Source organism: Protopterus annectens, chromosome 13.part0 (genome assembly GCF_019279795.1).
Source record: "Protopterus annectens isolate FY-2018-M chromosome 13.part0, PAN1.0, whole genome shotgun sequence".
NCBI classification, from domain to species: Eukaryota; Metazoa; Chordata; order Ceratodontiformes; family Protopteridae; genus Protopterus; species Protopterus annectens.
The window spans coordinates 875,805,142-875,823,619 of record NC_056747.1 but is presented as its reverse complement, the minus strand read 5'-3'; the positions used below and the strand labels follow the sequence as shown (position 1 = coordinate 875,823,619).

General features: G+C 37.7%; 1 protein-coding gene and 1 long non-coding RNA gene across 2 annotated transcripts in view; one reads left to right on the top strand and one right to left on the bottom strand.

The window, feature by feature from the left end:
- LOC122787734 overlaps positions 1–7,879 on the bottom strand; it is a 214,221-nt gene extending 206,342 nt beyond the window's left edge. The window contains exon 1 of the long non-coding RNA XR_006362596.1: positions 7,653–7,879. This is a non-coding gene — a long non-coding RNA (uncharacterized LOC122787734). The remainder of the gene's footprint in view (positions 1–7,652) is intronic.
- Positions 1–18,478, top strand: part of LOC122787733 (protein rapunzel-like) — a 555,947-nt gene that overhangs the window by 251,424 nt on the left and 286,045 nt on the right. The window lies entirely within an intron of this gene.

Here is an 18,478-nt window from a genome sequence, read left to right as displayed (position 1 = left end):
TATACTGCCTGCATGTGGCCGCATCAACTTTCAACCTGACAAATTCCCTGGTTCCATGCAGCAGGACTGTCATAGCTAATTTAATATAAATCTCTACAGTCAATGGCTGATTAACAAAACAGAATAAAATAATGACAGTCCATGGATGGATAGTCCATGGATGGATAGTTACATTGTGTTCATCCATGGATGGATAGTTACATTGTGTTAAAGCAGTGTATAATTTAAACTTCCTCAGTATGGTCTGCTACAGCAGCAGAGGGAAGTAACAAAATATACATTCCAATCTTAAGTCTTTTTTAACCATTGAGCTCCCAATCATTTCCATTTCTAAACCAAAAAGCACAAACTGGTGACCCACAATACCATGACCATTGCCCCCACTGGCCTTCATCATGCACCCAAAGTTCTTGGAAGCAGGTAACTTTCAGTTCCACACCTTGATCCCACTCGCCTGTTTTATCTTCTGAAACCCTATTTTTACATCTTTTTCAATTTTTTTTTTTTTTTTTTTTTTTTACTTTTCACTCCCTGGACTTCCTAAACTCAACCCAGACATGACTATACCGATAGCACATGGTCATATCACCTCACCTAAGACTAAAAGTTGGTTACGGAAGTTAATTTTGGTCACTAAATAAGATTCCTTTTTAATCCCTGTCAACGGTCTTATTCAGAAACCTGGCACATTCGAGATTAATATTCACATTTAGAGAGTACCCGGCTAGAAATAATACACCTTCCCAGCCTGGGTGTTCTACCTGGTGATGCCATTCTTATGCCAAGCACAAGTTACTTTACTTTATTTCCTAGCAAAACTTACTCACAGTTTCTCTAGGACTACAAACTTACACAAATTGGCACAAGATCTACAAGGGATCTACAATCACAACTGGGCTTCTTTGGATCCTTTCCAACTGCTTTTTACTCTTTATCATAGTTTTTAGCATGCATATACATTATACTATAAAGGGTACGGCTCTGTTTGCAGTTTTTCTATGTGTTTGTTACTGGAAATGCGCACATAAAGGGCACAATGCTGGGCTTAATAGCAAGCACCGTTTGAACCCCCCCCCCCCGAGAAAGTCTAATGAAGCTGAGGTGAAAGTGCATCATGATTATTTCTAAAATAGGAATAACTTTATCTACACAAGCTCAGGAGCCTGATGCTATGTTTGTTTTTAACTTTACTGCCTCTGTGGTGAAGTCACTCTAAATTTGAGTCGAAAATGGTTTTATTTCATATTTGGATAAAACTTGAATGTTGTGTAAACTCTGTTTTTCTGTTTAAATCTGAATCGAAAAATAGATTTATTTTGTACCCAGATAAAACTTAATTGTTGTGTAGCCTCTGCTCTACTGTATTTTTGGCATAAAAAAAGCTGTTATTATATAAATTCCCATGACACTCCCCCATGATCTGGGCATGCCCCAGGGTGAGCCAGTGTGGAAATATACCTCCTCCAATAACAAATACAAATGGAGTCACCTCCTGAGAAATATATTAACATGAACTGCGCTCATCTGTTCTGAAGAACAGACCCATAAAGACTCTGCATAACAAAATAACAGGCTCCTGAGATTTGTCTTGCAATTGGTTCTACTGATCTTTCAAGCATAAGCCTTCCCTACACAGCTGTAGCCTAGTAAGATCCAGATGTTTAGCAGGGGAATTTTCAATAAACAAAAGAGGTTCTTCTCATAATGATTACTGACGATCAGCAGAGCACAACTGTGTGTGTCCAAATCTATCTACTCTAGCAGGTCTGAATTGTATTTTTCTAGCATTTGTTCAGCTCACCACTGGCCATCCAGGAGGCAAGAATTCCCACAGAGCTTCCTACAACCCAGGCTATAATCTAAATTTGTTTCTTCAAGACCTTCATTAATGTCACTTAGTACAAGGCCACCAACCTTGGCAGATGCAGTGTGTCCTGAACATGCCTTCTTCAGAGCCTGAGCTATTTGCCTTAAGAAAATATATTGCCAGTACCAGGGATTCCTTTCAGGCAAGGACTACATTTCCTGCTTGTCACAAGAAGCTGAAGTTGTGGATAATGTGGAATTGTAGAAGTACCCAGAGTACAGAATCCAGTCTGTTACTGACTAGGAGATTAAACAGTCTCTGGATAGTCTTTTAATATAGTACTAAAAAAATGTCCCAGAAATCCCACAGCTGTACAAGGAAGTGTGAAATCATGACCAGACTCTCAGCTGATATTATGCGGTTTTATCCCATTACAAAGAAATCATCTCACTCCCTTATGAAAAACCTTACAGCCATGTAAACTTGCAAACAATCCATTCACAATCAAGCAGCCTCGCAGACAAGTCAATCCCAGGGCTGCTCAGAGATGATAAAGCTATTACTACAACCAATCTCACAAAAGTTTGAGACCACATTACCTGCCCAAGTTTCCAAGGCTGAATTTGCTGTTTACATCACTGATTAAAATCCCTCAAAGCAACGGGACCAGATGGTCTGCCTGGAGAAGCATAAAAAAGCTACCATTAACAGTGTCAAGCTTCTTACAACATGTGTGTAATGTAGTCCTTTCCCAGGGAAACTGTCACCCAGCCCCCACCCATGAAAACAGGCCTAACTAACTCACTCAATTCTGTGTTAATGCCAGACAAGGAACCCACATATCCCAGTAACTAACTCATAATTTCTTTGTTAAATATTCATTACTAACTTCTGATGAGTGTCTAGTTCACAAGACTGAATCCTCTCTTACACAGCTTATCCATTCCTGTCATCCAGGCTTTGCTGAGGAATGACTTGGAACAATACCCCAAGGAATGCTCAGTGGATGGAGGCCTGTAACAAAGGAGCTGACAGGAAGGTAACCCTCCCTGTAGATGGTGAAAAAGTGTTTGATTTAGTTGCATGGAGTAATTTATTAAAAACATCAGATAACAGCCTTCCAGAACTCCTCAAACTCTTAGGAAATATTTATTATGGCTCCTCCATGTTAGCTGGAATGGGCTCCTTTCTTTCAAGACAGTCTTCAAATGTGTCAGTGTGTGAGCTTCTTTCCTATATAAAATGGCAATGGAACCTTTTACTCAGCTTTGAGTAAACATTCAAGTAACTCTAACCAGTGATATCCAGTGTTAGAAATCTATAAGTGTAATTTTATTTGCAGATGACCTGACCCCAACCCCATGGCAAAGTACCTCACTGTAGACTGCTGATTAGGAGTTACTGATTGGAAATATATATATATATATATTTTTAGACAAAGTCATCCCTTGAATATGGCAGCTTGCACTTCCAAACCTCATCCTTCTTTGAACATAATTTTAACTTGCTGTGGAGAGCTACAGCTCTTATGTACTTAGAGACAACACTGCCCCAAACTCTTTCACATTACACATTTAAAGGTATATGGGTATGGAATCAAAAATAGTACAGAAGGAGGTAGTGCCTTTCAAATAACTGGTAGAACAATACAATTCAGAAAGTAAATACATTTATTACTACACAATGCTAAAGCACTGTCACTTGTCCAAAGTCTGAGATCTGATCAGATTGCTACAGTCTTAAATGACAATCAGGCAACACATTCCATGGTAGATATATACTCTTCTGTGGGATATAACTACTTACTGTGACTTATTTTCCCACTAAGTGCCAGACTGACTACAACTTTCTATTCTCTTAAAAAAACTCTGAATAAAATGCAGCATTCAAATGCATCTTTTCCTTTTACAACAGGTCATAAGCTTTCTTCGAAGTTTCCAAGTCACACACACTCACACACACACACACACACACACACACACACACACACACACACTCACACACACACACACACACCCACCCTCACTCACTCACACACCCACCCTCACTCACTCACACACCCACCCTCACTCACGCACACACCCACCCTCACTCACGCACACACCCACCCTCACTCACGCACACACACACGCGCACACACACGCGCACACACACACGCGCACACGCGCACACACACGCGCACACACACACACACGCACACCCTCACTCACGCACACCCTCACTCACGCACACCCTCACTCACGCACACCCTCACTCACGCACACCCTCACTCACACTGTCATTTATGTTCATGTCAATCATAGGCACATGCTTTCTCACAACAGTACTTTTTGAGGTGTTTCTATTAGACAATGAGAAAGACTGCATCTAACACACCCTCACCCACACACCCTCACCCACACACGCACCCTCACTCACACACGCACCCTCACTCACACACGCACCCTCACTCACACACGCACACACTGTCATTTATGTTCATGTCAATCAGAGGCACAGGCTTTCTCACAACAGTACTTTTTGAGGTGTTTCGATTAGCCAATGAGAAAGACTGCATCTAACATTAATAATTTATTGACTACTGCCGAATGACTCCTGTTAGTCCAAAAGCTCAGGTAACTTTAAAATATATGCTAGTCCAATCATATTACATCTGTGTTCCAGTGTGTCAGCACATATTCAGACATTGCTGTAATCTCCCCTTATGGAGCATATTGAGATGACAGGACCTACAAGGCTAATTAATTATTCTAATGGACAAGTACACCCTGAAAAATGCCCACCATCAGACTTTACCTCCTCCCTGAAGGACAGTGAGGCCATTTAGTTCCTGTGTGAACTTGAGGGCACCTATCTAGTCATACACATTTTTTCTGAATGAAGATAAAGAGTTGCATAACTTAACCTGCAGAAGAAGTCTAGTCCAAAGCAGGAAAACGCACTAGATAATGTATCTAACCCTCCAATGAGTTTTACTTATTTGCTGACCAAGATCTCTGGTTCTAGAGTTAGCTGCACAATTTGGTTTACTCAGACACAAAGGAGGTCAATGATAAGAGGCTCTCTAGTGGCACAGTAAGCAAGACACAAGTCATCCATAAAGTGTCTCGGGGACATGGAGTACAAGAACAAGGCTTCCAGCCTCTCCTAATAACTATGGATCTTGAGACCAGTTATCTTCACTGTTAGGAACCTCTGGGGGCTTTCTCATTTTCTTAAAATATGGGTCTGGGGAAGAATATTTCCCAGAGAGCTGTAGTCTATAATGGGTCTGACTAGGGCCAAGTACAGGGGAGCAATCCTTCCTTTGGATCTGGATGAAATACACTTAAATAGTTGAGACATACAGAATGATTTCCTAACTATTGTTGCTACATGGTGATCAAAAGATTGTGAACTCTCTATCCAGGTACCCAGGTCTCTGAAATTTTTTTCATCTGACAATGGGGTGTTGCCAGTAATGTAAGCTGCAATGAACTGTTGTCTTCTAAAAATAACAATACTACATTTCTTGATATTCAGTTTATGTCCTTTTTAAATACACCAGGAATTTACTCATGTAAACTTTCTGAAGAGTGCACACATCTTCACGGATTCTGACAGTTATACCCAGTTGTCAGTCATCAGCAAATCCAGTTGTCAATCATCAGCAAATCTGGTCAACCTCAGGTTCTGCTTTTTTAAGTTATGAGGTTGGAGAAATAGATACCAAACAGGACAGGACCAAGCACAGCCTCCATTTATCTGCTAACTTGGGTAGAGCACACTGATCCACATGGCCCTTCTTCAGATTCAGCCCAAGAACACTGCCTGGTTAAATACTTTGCTCAGAGTCACACACAGCAGGCAAACTGAGGGTGAGAGAATAAACCCTGGATTACAGTAAGATGCATATCAAGTGACTCATAACCTTAATCTTCTGCAGTAAATTTGACACTTGGCATTTTTATCAAGACATTTCACAGCACAGTAGTATTCTGAGCAATATAAATGAAAATGCAAGAAACCATACTTTCTGAGGACACAAGTTGACTAATTATTGCAGAGGGATACATCTCTTTGGAACAAAACACCCACGTCTGCACTGAATTATGCCTTTAACAGCTCTACCCGCCCCCACTCTTCCCATTCAGCATGCCAAAGAAGCACATGTCCATTTCAAACCAAAGTCCAAACCTTATCATCCTATTTTAGATTAAATAATGAATTTTTGAATGAGTATCCCTGAAAATGATAGGGAACATACAGTATGCTGCAAAAAAGACAAAATGATAGTTAGTTCAATTTTTTTATATGACTTATGTTGTGCTGCCTTGAAGGTTGACAGGGAGCACAGTTAAATGACCTGAGTTTTTACTAGAAAGATGATAATAAAGCCTAATATACTAGAAGGTCACACTGTCAGACATGTTACACTATAGAGCATCTTGAGTATGAATGCTGCCACTACTGCTTTCACAGCTAGTACCCCATAATCAAATAATCTCCTGTTCTTTACGTGTAGCTGTACACAACCTTAAGCTTAGGCTACTTGTTTGGGTATGAAACTCTGAAATAAGGGTCTTGTGCACATAAAAAGAGAATCCAGTTTTTAAAGTGAATACTTGTGTGCATGCTGTGATGGAACATTTAGTAGCTACACTTCATACCAGTTCTAATCCCCTTTATAAACTTTACTACTGGCCATTAACTTATTTTTTGGTAAAGTACAATTCCTGTTTACATTTTACCACAAATCTGCAAGTAGTGGCTGGGTACAAACTCAGAATCCCAAATTATTTTAAATACCACATAAAACTTGCAGCTCTTAACTCCAAAATAATAATTAACATGGCTTAAGGTAAAATTATAACTGCATCAACTCAGAGATGTGTGTCTGCAAGATGTACTTCTGGAACCCTTACCAGACAATGGCAACCCAATTTGACAGCAATGCCTCACATCTAGTTCTGTCGCAATAAAAAAAGACTGTGACATGCTGACCAGTTTTGGATTTCTCATGTATTTTTCTTCCAAATAAGAGTAAGTGCTGGGGAGTGTTTAAAGGGAACACTGACACACCAGCACATTTTATGCCATAAGAAATGGGAAAGTTACTGAACGGGTACTATTTCTAAAATCACTTTCAGGTCATGTCGAAACATGCAGTAATCTAACTCTAATTTTGTTGGAACAGCGCAGTGAAACTGAAAACAGGTTATACTGCCCAATTTGTCTCAATAAGCTTATGTGTATATAAAAACAAATACAATGCTTGCACAGTGCAGAGTAACCAGCTATTAAATTCTTGAAGTGTACAACAACAAAGAAACAAGATGTGATTTTCTTCTTGCTGGAAAATGCAGTATTCTGATTCTGAAAGGCAGCTTTTCTCAATAATGCAACGAGAAAATGTTAATAGCTTTGAATAAATCCTGCAAGGAATACATTAGCTAATACAACCTCTTCTTAACAATTAAAGCACACAGTACAGAACAATGAAGCCAGGAGAAAGCACACAGGACATGATTATAAAATGCTGTATCATGCAAACTCCCTCAGAAATGCTACCAATCAGATGCTAGTATCTTCAAGTGAGTAATGCTTGTACACACTTCTATCAAAAGGAAGCCTCCCAGTGTCTGGCCAGCTACTTTCAGAGAAAGAAAAAGTCACACCCACATCTCACAGAATGAAAAATCACCTTCTATGAGCTGTGAAATATATAGCAGTGTTTCTGTTTAATCTTTAATCATAAATATACTTTTAATCAGGGGTTATAAAGTAGGATATTATTTTAGTTTCTACCTCTATCTGACACACACACAAGAACACAAGTAGGTTAACGTGAAGTCAACTACTGTACCTGCTGGCCGGTTGCATTTCCACAGATTTCTCATATCTCAATTCCAAATAGTAGAAGAGCTCCAGTTTAACTACAAAAGTTATTTCACACCCATTCTGACTTCATTTATAACATCCTGAGATAGCATGTAATCTAAGTTTTTAGAAACCTCAAACCTTTATTACTCAGATTCTCTTCCTTCTCAAACTGCTACAGTTGATCACATGACCAGCCTGCAAATACTGACAAGTAAGTTATCCATTCAGCTGCATGCTAGCTCTCTATTAGCCAATCAAATGACTGAGATTTTGCTAGAGGAAAGAGCAGAACCACAGTTTTCCTTTTTTTCCTGATTGGTTCCTTTTCTGAAATCATATTTGCAATGTGTTCCCTTCCTGCAGCTGTCTGTATAGTAGTCAGCCAAATGGTACCACATGTGCAGTAGTACAATATAATAAAAATATGTGTGCAGAAAATGGCTAGCTGCTGCTACAACCAAACAATCCCTAGATGAAAGCTAATGTCTGAAAAGGAAAACAGCACTTACATTATGTTCTTAACATGCCATTCTTTCATGTCACTACAAAATCCTCCAGATTTGATTTCATGTTTAACTAATATGCAAATGGTTGCTAAAACACCAGTGACTAAATTCATATTATTATTTCTACCACAGTTATGGTGATCCCTTTGTTGTATTAATCTGAATTTTAAAGCAAGTGCACGTGGATGCGCGCACACACACACACATATGCACAGATTTTGTGTGTGTGTCTGTTTGTGTGCATGTATTCTATAGATTTTTATGTAATTTTGTTGAATGGAAAGTGTTAAAGGTAAGTAGTGTTAATTGCTAAAAAGGATTGATTTTAAAAGATGTGTATATCTTGAATAGTGTGTGATAATTTGGTCGAATGTGGGTGTATTTTTGGATCTAAGGTCAAGGGTTTGGGATATACCATAACTTTCGGCATTATGGGCAGGAGTCTGTGTGTGTGTGTGTGTGTGTGTGTGTGTGTGTGTGTGTGTGTGTGTGAGTATTTGCAGACTAGGATTAAAGTAAGGATTTGGGTAAGGAATAGATGTATTGTAGTGTTTGTTTCTGTTTCTGAATGGTTTTGAGTATGTTCAAATGTTTCAGAATAGGGTTAAAGTTAGGGGTAAGGAATGGGGTGCATTTAGTACATTGTATGTATGCTGGCATGTGTCCAAGTGTCTTGTGCAGTGGTAGTGCTATGGAAGGGTTTCTGTAAGGTAAGCATCATGGTTAAGGTTAGGATTAGCATGCATTAGTAAGGTGGTGGGGGAATGAGAGTGATGTTTTTATATTATATTATTTAGTTTTTCGAAAACATTGGTCCTATGTTTTATATGTGCTTTCTTTTCGATCTTCTGTCATGCACCCATATATATATATATATATATATATATATATATATATATATATATATATGTGTGTGTGTGTGTATGTGTGTGTGTGTTTGTTTGTGTGTCCGTGTGTATGTGTGTGCGCATGTGCATCTATCTATATCTACCTATGTGTATATGTGCACATTTATTTTAGGTATATATCACACATATACAATTGCAGGCATTTTATAATTATTTATATTGAAGCACTGTTAGCAGCCCTGCACTAATTCCCCTACACATAAAGTACAAGGCTTCTAACTCTTCCAATGGAACCTTTTTATACTTTGACTTTCTTCTCCCACAATGGTGTACTCAATCCCAGTCCCCTATATACTTAGAACCGTTATACAAGAAATCTCAAGAAACTAAAGACTCTAGAAGCAGGCAGTATCTGGAAATGTGCAAAGTATGAAAATAATATAGAGCCTCTGTGAGACCTAAAAAGGCACTTAAATCCCCATGACTTTAGACTGTACACCTAGAAAGTGGGTATGTATAATGATACAATGGCAATATTCTGTAATTCATCAGCCTAAGTAAATATTTCTAACTGCAACCAAAGCATTTCTGAAATCTCAAAACTCATATAGTTGAGACCATATGATTGAGTTTTCAGAAACTCGAACATCTGAAGGGGGGGGGGTTAAATAAATTGTATGAATATCTTAAGTGAGGGATTCTGCTGGGGGGCAAGCCCCCTACACCCCTGCTACTTAAATATGCAAACTCCGAGATTGTGCTACAGAGGGGAACAGGGAAATCTACCATTCTGCAGTGTCTGCAGAAGCACGGAATGGGAGATTTCCCTTTTCCCCACTGTAACGCAATCTCGGAGTTAGTATATTTAAGTAGGGGCTGGGGGGTGCAGGGAGGCTTGCCCCCCTGCAAAAACATCTGTAAATGTGTTTTCTTTTTTGTTTTTTATGTTCACTTCTGATGTTCGAGTTTCTGAAAAGTTGAACATATGGTCTCAACCATATGAGTTTCAAATTTCAGAAACTCGATATATATATATATATATATATATATATATATATATATATATATATATATGATATATGTGTGTGTGTGTGTGTGTGTGTGTGTGTGTGTCTGTATAGATGGAAGTCTTAATGTAGCTGACTTTTGTTAAAGGCAGTATTTGTTTTGTTGATTCACTTTGAAAAACAAAATGAAATGCGCTAACTGCTATAAAGCAAACACAATATAGGCTATGGAATAAAGAAAGAGTCGTATCTAATGTTAAGTGCTTTTCATTTACTGCATTAGTAAACTTCATTAGGTCTGATGAAGTTTACTAATGCAGTAAATAAAAAGCGCTTAACATTAGATACGACTCTTTCTTTATTCCATAGACTGAAGTTTACTAATGCAGCAAATGAAAAGCGCTTAACATTAGATATGACTCTTTCCTTATTACATAGCCAGTATTGTGTTTGCTTTATTGTTGATTCACTTTGGCAGACGAAGCAGACGGTAGATAATCGTGCAATATCATTACATTACTGGAGGGGACTGAAGAATATGCCCTTTACCTGGTATTATGTGATCTTGGAGTTAAAATATTTAATTAACAAAGGGTGTGGCAGTGCAGAGGGGCATGCCCTCTCCCCAGAAAAAAAACAAAACAAAACAAAATAAAACAGTTTTATTGTTGCATATTCTGAAATTATGTCTTGGATATGTGCAATGATGGGCCAACATTTATTTATTTATTTGCAGGAGTGCAAGCACTGCTCAACCCAACACCTACACCCCCTTCTAAATATATAATCCAACTCTGAGATTGCAGAACAATGGGCAAGGGGCAAAGTTCCTTTCGTCGTTGTACCACAAACTTGCACACACAGAAGCCAGCAATACCTAAAACTAAGAGTCTGAAGTTTCTTAAGCCATTAAAGGCAAAGTTTGATATTCCATATGCCTCACCAAATGAACTGCAACCATTTGCTGCTATATATATATATATATATATATATATATATGTGTGTGTGTGTGTGTGTGTGTGTGTGTGTGTGTGTGTGTGTGTGTGTGTGTGTGTGTGTGTGTGTGTATATATATATATATATATATATATATATATATATATATATATATATATATATATATATATATATATATATATATATATATATATATATATATATATATACATACATACACTATACATGTACACACACTGCAAAAAAAAAAACAGCCTTGCTAAAGTTTTGTGGTTTCTTAAACCTCCTGTAATGGAGACCCATGGGATATATGCAAATAACCCCTTAATGGCATCAGGTTTTTCAGCTACATGGTTTCTGAATGCCCATGACATTTTTACTTTTTAAGTCTTTATGGTTACATTCAGGCCAGTAAAGTCAAACCCCAGTAGCTGTGGACATGCATGTTTTGGCTTTTTTATTGACGTCATCAGCACAGAGCCTTTAAACCCAGGGTTGAGTTCTTCCTTGGAGTTTTTACTGAACTTTTTTTCTGTGTAACCTTTTTTACCCTTTAGTTTGTGTGTGTGTGTGTATATATATATATATATATATATATATATATATATATATATATATATATAAATATTCACTTCAGATGATCGAGTTTCTGAAGTCTTGAAACTCATATGGTCGAGACCATATGTTCGAGTTTTCAAAAACTCGAACATCAGAAGTGAACATAAAAAAAACACATTTCAGACACTTTTGCAGGGGGGCAAGCCCCCTGGACCCCCCACACCCCCCATACTTAAATATACCAACTCCGAGATCACGCTACAGTGGGGAAAAGGGAAATCTCCCCATTCCATACTTCTGCAGACACTGCGGAATAGGAGATTTCCCTGTCCCTGCTGTAGCACAATCTCAGAGTTTGTATATTTAAGTAGCAGGGGTGCAGGGGGCTTGCCTCCCTGCAGAATCCCTCACTTAAGGTATTCACACAATTTATTTAACCCCCCCCTTCAGATGCTCGAGTTTCTGAAAACTCGATCATATGGTCTCGACTATATGAGTTTCGAGATTTCAGAAACCCGATGCTCTGAAGTGAATCCATATATATATATATATATATATATATATATATATATATATATATATGTATATATGTATATATATATATATATATATATATATATATATATATATATATATATATACATACAGATGAATGAATATACAAAAAACGGCATGTAGATATATATTATATGTATGGTTACACGTGTCTTCATCATATACATATAATATATACGCTGAATAAGTTAATCACAGTTCACCAAAAATGCATTGCTCGACAGTGCACAACAACTGAACAGTGTGGCCATGAACAACTTTGGAGATGCTAGTGCTAGTGCCTGTTGAAGGAAGAAGAATAATGAGTCTCACAGCTATGCAGATTAAAACAGGCTGATGTGGAACAGGCGACAGTACAGAAAAGCATGTAGCTAAGGCATCCTATTCAGAATATTTAGATATCTTGTAGCACTGTATCAGATGCAAATTATGTCTAACAATTATATGGAAGCACATCATGAAAAAAAAGAACAAAAGAATCCTGTAGTACACAGAATAGAGGATGTGGCATGTGGAGGAAAGGATTACACTGGCAGGACACTGTGTAAACTCACATACAACCCACAGAATAAGGTTGCATGCTAGGAATTTCAGAAACAACAACTGAAAGATAAACTGGAGTGCTGAATTAAACTTTAAGGAAGAGGGAAGGGATAACTTAGATGTCACAAGTTGTTTTGGTATAGGCAGCAGGCAAACTCTATTGTTATGCTCATACTGAACTCACCATAAGGGAAAAATAAAATACATATTACCAGAATTAGTGGGAAAACAAAGTGAGAGCCTTCATAATTTGTGACATTTGCATTCTATAGTAATTCAATCAGATGCATAGCTAGGGTGAGGAGAAGGGAGCAACTGCCCTATGCACAAAGTGCTGAGGTGCACAACTGGCAGATCCCAATCAGTCTTAAGTGCATTTATGGTCACAACTGAAGCATGGTAGCATATCTTCAGTATATTAGCAGCCTTCAAAAATAAATGCCAGTTTTGCATTTGTGGTTAGAAATGAAGCTCTGTAATGCTACTTGTGTGGCATAAGATGTAGTAAGCAGTTTTTTACAGTTACAAAAGAGCCTTTTTTGCTCCTCATTTTTAAGCTGGGAGAATGCCAGAACAGGGAGGGGGGGAGGTCCCAGGTGGAAAAGTAGCCAGCTACAGGTCTGAATTCTGGAAGTAATCAGTTACTTGGTAAAAAAAATAAAGGCAAAGCGATTTGTAAAAGGAAGGTTTAAGCAGTGACTTAAGGATTCTGATGAGGTGGAAAGCATTGCATAATGGGCTTGGTAATTTCTGACACTGGAAACCAATAGTGCAACAAATGTTCATTGTTTACAGGGACAGAGATAACTGGAGTTATTGGAGAGACAGTGGTAAGGCGGATCCAGTTGCATAAGCGTTAAAGGCACAAATGGGCAGATCTCTTACACCAAGCCTTCATCTGTAAACAAATTCATATATCATATATCATATTCATGACATAGTACAACCCCAGTGATTCTGGTGCATCAGTTATCATCAGAAACCTGAACATATATTTATTTACTTGCATGTTTTAACCAGGACAGCCCACATAGTCAATTTTCTTGACAGGAATGGCATGACAATCTTGAAAAGAAAAAAGTACACAACAATGGTATCAAAAATTACTTTTGGATCAGGTGTTGGCATAATGGTTAAGATGTCTACTCCACAGCCAACAGGTACAAAGTTTGATTATCACTAAGCAGTAATTGGATATTTGCGTAAAGGCAGCTAGCCTAGTACTTACCTATGAACCTATGAAAAGAGTTGTGCACAACGTTTGATCCACCACAAATAGTAAGTTGGGTAGTAAGTTAACAAGATAAAAAAATACTGTTGGGTAGTAAGTTAACAAGATAAAAAAATACTAACACAGAGGGTATATATCCTGTTGCAAGGAATATGGTTTGAAAATGTATGATTCAGAAGATACAGAGGTGTGGGTGAATAAACATTTGATGCAGAAAAGTGAATTAAAAAGAATCTGAAGAAGTGTATCTGAATATTACACATACATAGATATAACATTTTGAGTCACCACGGTGACTGCAAGAAAAGGAGGTTTGTGCCTAGTACAGGTTAGTTTATCCAAAGTTTGATGAGGAGTATATATTTCTAACAGGATAATTATGGGTTGACATGGGAAGGACAGTGCAGAATACTGTTTGACATTTTTAAATGTGACACAGCTATGTGTTGGCCAAACTGTAAGCAGGTAAGGTGAGAAAGGGAGACCAAATCAAAGGACTGTGAGGAATGTTCAGCAACTAATTTGGTAATTGTTTTGTAAGCCTACTAATAATACTGCTATTGAAACAATTTATAAAAGGGAGACACAAAGAAGAAAGTGGGGAGAAAATATACCCTGGCAGTAAAGAAAACAAGCATATTCAGTTGGCGTGATGAAGCACCCATGAAAATCATATTGCAGTAACCAGGGTTCAATACTAGAAGAGTTTTTTTAGTTACAAATGGATGACCCAAAGACTGATGGTTATGAACAGTAATGCTGAACCCTTCATGTGCTGGATAACCTTAGAAGAAGCACTAAGTGTTCACCCACTGACAAAAGCTGGAGAAAATGAACGCACAACACTACTTCAAGAAGTGTATAGAGGATGTCTTCCCTCTTTATAAGCTGAGTTATTCCTACTGAGTAAATTGGCAATCAAACACACACACACACACACACACACACACACACACACACACACACACACACACACACACACACACACACACACACACACACACACACACACTCATAGATTAGACATCCCCCACCCTATTACACTTATGAACATATTCACCCATTTACACACACACACACACACACACACACACACACACACACACACACACACACACACACACACACACACACACACACACACACACACGTACATACACTCATACACACATTCGTTGGCAGATGCCTGTTCCACAGGATGCCTTATTAGCATCGGAGTAAGCTTTGGGGACATCCACCACAGTGATTTTGCAGACAGCATAGAATCACTGCCATAAAGCTGTCTGTGAATGAGAAATGGCTACTGCCAAAGAAAAATGGCTGTGAAGGCAGCCCTTTCTATAGACCAGGGATATTGTCAACAGTTGCAATTATGTCTAAACTGAACTGATATACCTAGCTATGTATTAGACTTACTTTTTTGCAGTTCTATGAGAATTTACATGGACAAGTCTCAGACTACTAGGGTATCACCAGATCTGGTCATTGGGATGAGTTTGAAGAGATCTGATCTGCAAGAGGTCAGGATTTGTATTACAGCACTATAGATTAAAATGTCTTTAAAAATAAAAGCAATCTTACATTTCTGAAATATTGTAATCCTTTTATAAGGTGAGAAGGAAAGCTGGGGCAATGTTCAAGTACGTGAAAAGTTCAGAGTAATTTAACTTTGTAAAGTACGGGCAGCCAAAAATATGAAATACATGGTCTGCATCCAAAGCATTTCTTAAAAAGTTTCAGAGTATGTTTGTGTGCGCACCTGGATAGATAGAGGAATTTGGTAACTAGCAAAGCTTGTAATTCTGAATGTAAGCATTGGAAGGGTTAAATTATAAATGTGGAGTAGCAGACAATACATGTAAAGTGTACTTGCTTATAATTCAAAATCTTTATTCCCATGGCTTGACTTAGTAGTTACTCTATTATAGCAAGCCACACAATTATATTTTTTTTATTCATCATTTGTTAACCAGGTAAGTAGACTAGTCTGAGGAACTTTTTACCCACATCCTGGGCAAAGGTGGCCAAAATAAGATACATACATCAAAAACAAAACATAACAATGCATTATAAAATGCATTGTGGGAGCAGAGATAATGCTAAAGGCAATACATTAAGTAAACTAGGAGAGTTTGAGTCTTAATAATAATTACATATTGTTTCAATCGTCTATGGGCCTGTCTACCTTCTGTAATTACTCCATGTTTATGAATTTGTTCTCTTTTATTTTTTTGTGAATTTCTTTACCTGGGCTGTGCCTGCAAATGGTATATTGCGTTTAGTGTACTACCCTGGTAAACGAAAACACTAACTAAAACAAACAAATAAATAACTACATAAATATATAAATAACGTAATAGACATATTGTAATAAGAGTCTCAAACATAATGCAGCGTGATATGATCAGCAGAGTTTGTTTACAATGGCATAGGCATGAGATAAATACACCATAACATGACTATTATAAAGTTAATAATAAAATAGCAAAATAAATAGTCAAGAGCTTTCTTTTTGTCAAGTATTTGTCTACGGCTGTGTTACTCCATGCATCTTGTGAATTAAAAATCAACAGTACTGGGAAAAAGTGGGTAAGAACTTACCAAAATTTGAAGTTAAGGGGGAGGGATACACAAGAAGAAAGATAACAGTGGAATAAGAGTTTATAGAGCAGGGGAGGGAGTTAGCTCAGAGAGGCAGAAAATATATTAGCCATTATCTCTGAAGCAAGTACATTTGTATTATTTAAGTGAGTGGCAATAAAGTGACTTCTTGAATGTAAGCAGGCTAATTACCAACTTGGCTAGTTCAGGAAGACAGCTCCACCAAGCTGGTGCCAGTTTAGAAAAAGATTTCTCACAGATAACAAGAGTAAAGGAAGGTCTGGAAAGTTGAAAATAATTTGAGTTTCAAAGAAAGTAGTTGGAGATTTTGATACACAATTTATTACATAGAGAGGGAAGTAGCTTTTGATTAGAAGTTTATATGTAAGCATATTATGGAGCAGATTATATCTGTCACTGACTGACAGACATTTTGTGATCGTGGTGCAATGGTGTTTGAATCTAGAGGAAAGGTTCATAAATCTGAAGATTTGATTTTCAGCTTTTTGTCGCTGGGTGGTATGGTGTGATGAGCCCAGAGCTATTATGGTCAGTAAGTATTCAAGTCTAGATTAAAGAACATTTATAGCTATGGCTTGGCAAGCTTCTGTAGTAAACAGATGTGAGATCCTGTAAGGTCTCCTTAGTTGAGCCAAAGCTTTTTTGGACCTTTGATTCAACATGCTTATAAAAGGCCTAAATTTTTTTGTTCGGGCACACAAAGAATAAGAGAGCCTGTAGAGTCTGTGATGGCAATATTGTGATCATGACTGTGCTTTTGGTGAGTTCCAAATAGCATCAAAGTGCTTTAATGTGTATTAGCAATTAGTTTATTTTTGTAGTGCCATTTCCAGATGGCTACGGAGTCTACCTGAAGTTCTTTCTGTAGGCAGGATGCAGACTTCTTCCCTTTAAGTGAACACTATCCTCAGCATAAAGGAAACAGTTGGTATGAGGGAGATCACAGGGGGTACTGTTAAGAAACAGTAAAAAAAGAAGTGGCCCTAGCACAGAACCTTGAGGAACACCTTTGTTTCAAGCACCAGAGATGGTTGACGAGTGAGAGAATTTTGAACCATTGCAGGACTTCATTAGAGAAACTTAATATCACTTAACCTTGTGAAGCAGAAGGGTAATCAGCAATGTCAAAGGCTTTGTTAAGATGAGGAAAGATCATGCCAGTAATTCTGCCCTTCTCCATGCTGGAGTAAATTTGGTCAGTTAAGGAGAATATAGCAGTGGCTGTGCTGTAGCTGAGATGCATACCTATCAACCTCTAAGCACAAGAAATCTGGACATAGCCAAAAATAATTGGGTGACAAAGGCCCAAAATCAGGTAGAGGGTTTAAATATTGCTCTTATATGCTTAGAAAGTTGATAGAATACCATTATTTGTCTTGGCATGCATTTTTTAAGGGATATAAAGTCTTAAACTCAAACGTGTATTGTTATTTAGTGATATCAATCCTCAATGATTTTCCAGAAAACAAGAAATTTTATGAGTAACATATGAAAACTATGAGGCAAAAATCTGGAAATTCTATGAAAAATCTGGTCAGTTGAGAGCTATGCTGGGATGGAGGACATAAGCTAGATTTGCCATTGGATCTCTCACATCAACAGATGTCAGTCCATTTGCATTAGTTAAACTCTCTCTCTCTCTCTCTCTCTATATATATATATATATATATATATATATATATATATATATATATATATATGTGTGTGTGTATGTGTCACTTCCTACACCCATAACCCTAAATTTTGCCAATTTCTAGTTCACTGTTTGAATATTAATATCTCTGTGAGTATATGTTCCTCGATTTATAGGTAAATTCTTGGCTGTCGGTCTGCAGACTATTACATGCCTGACCAATAACCTGAATTCAGAATCAAATCCATGTACCTAGTACCTGTGAGAGAAAGACATTAACTATTATGAAAACACCAAACCCTAACAAAGCAGTGAACAAAGGTAAGAATCAAACCCTGTACTCTGTGTC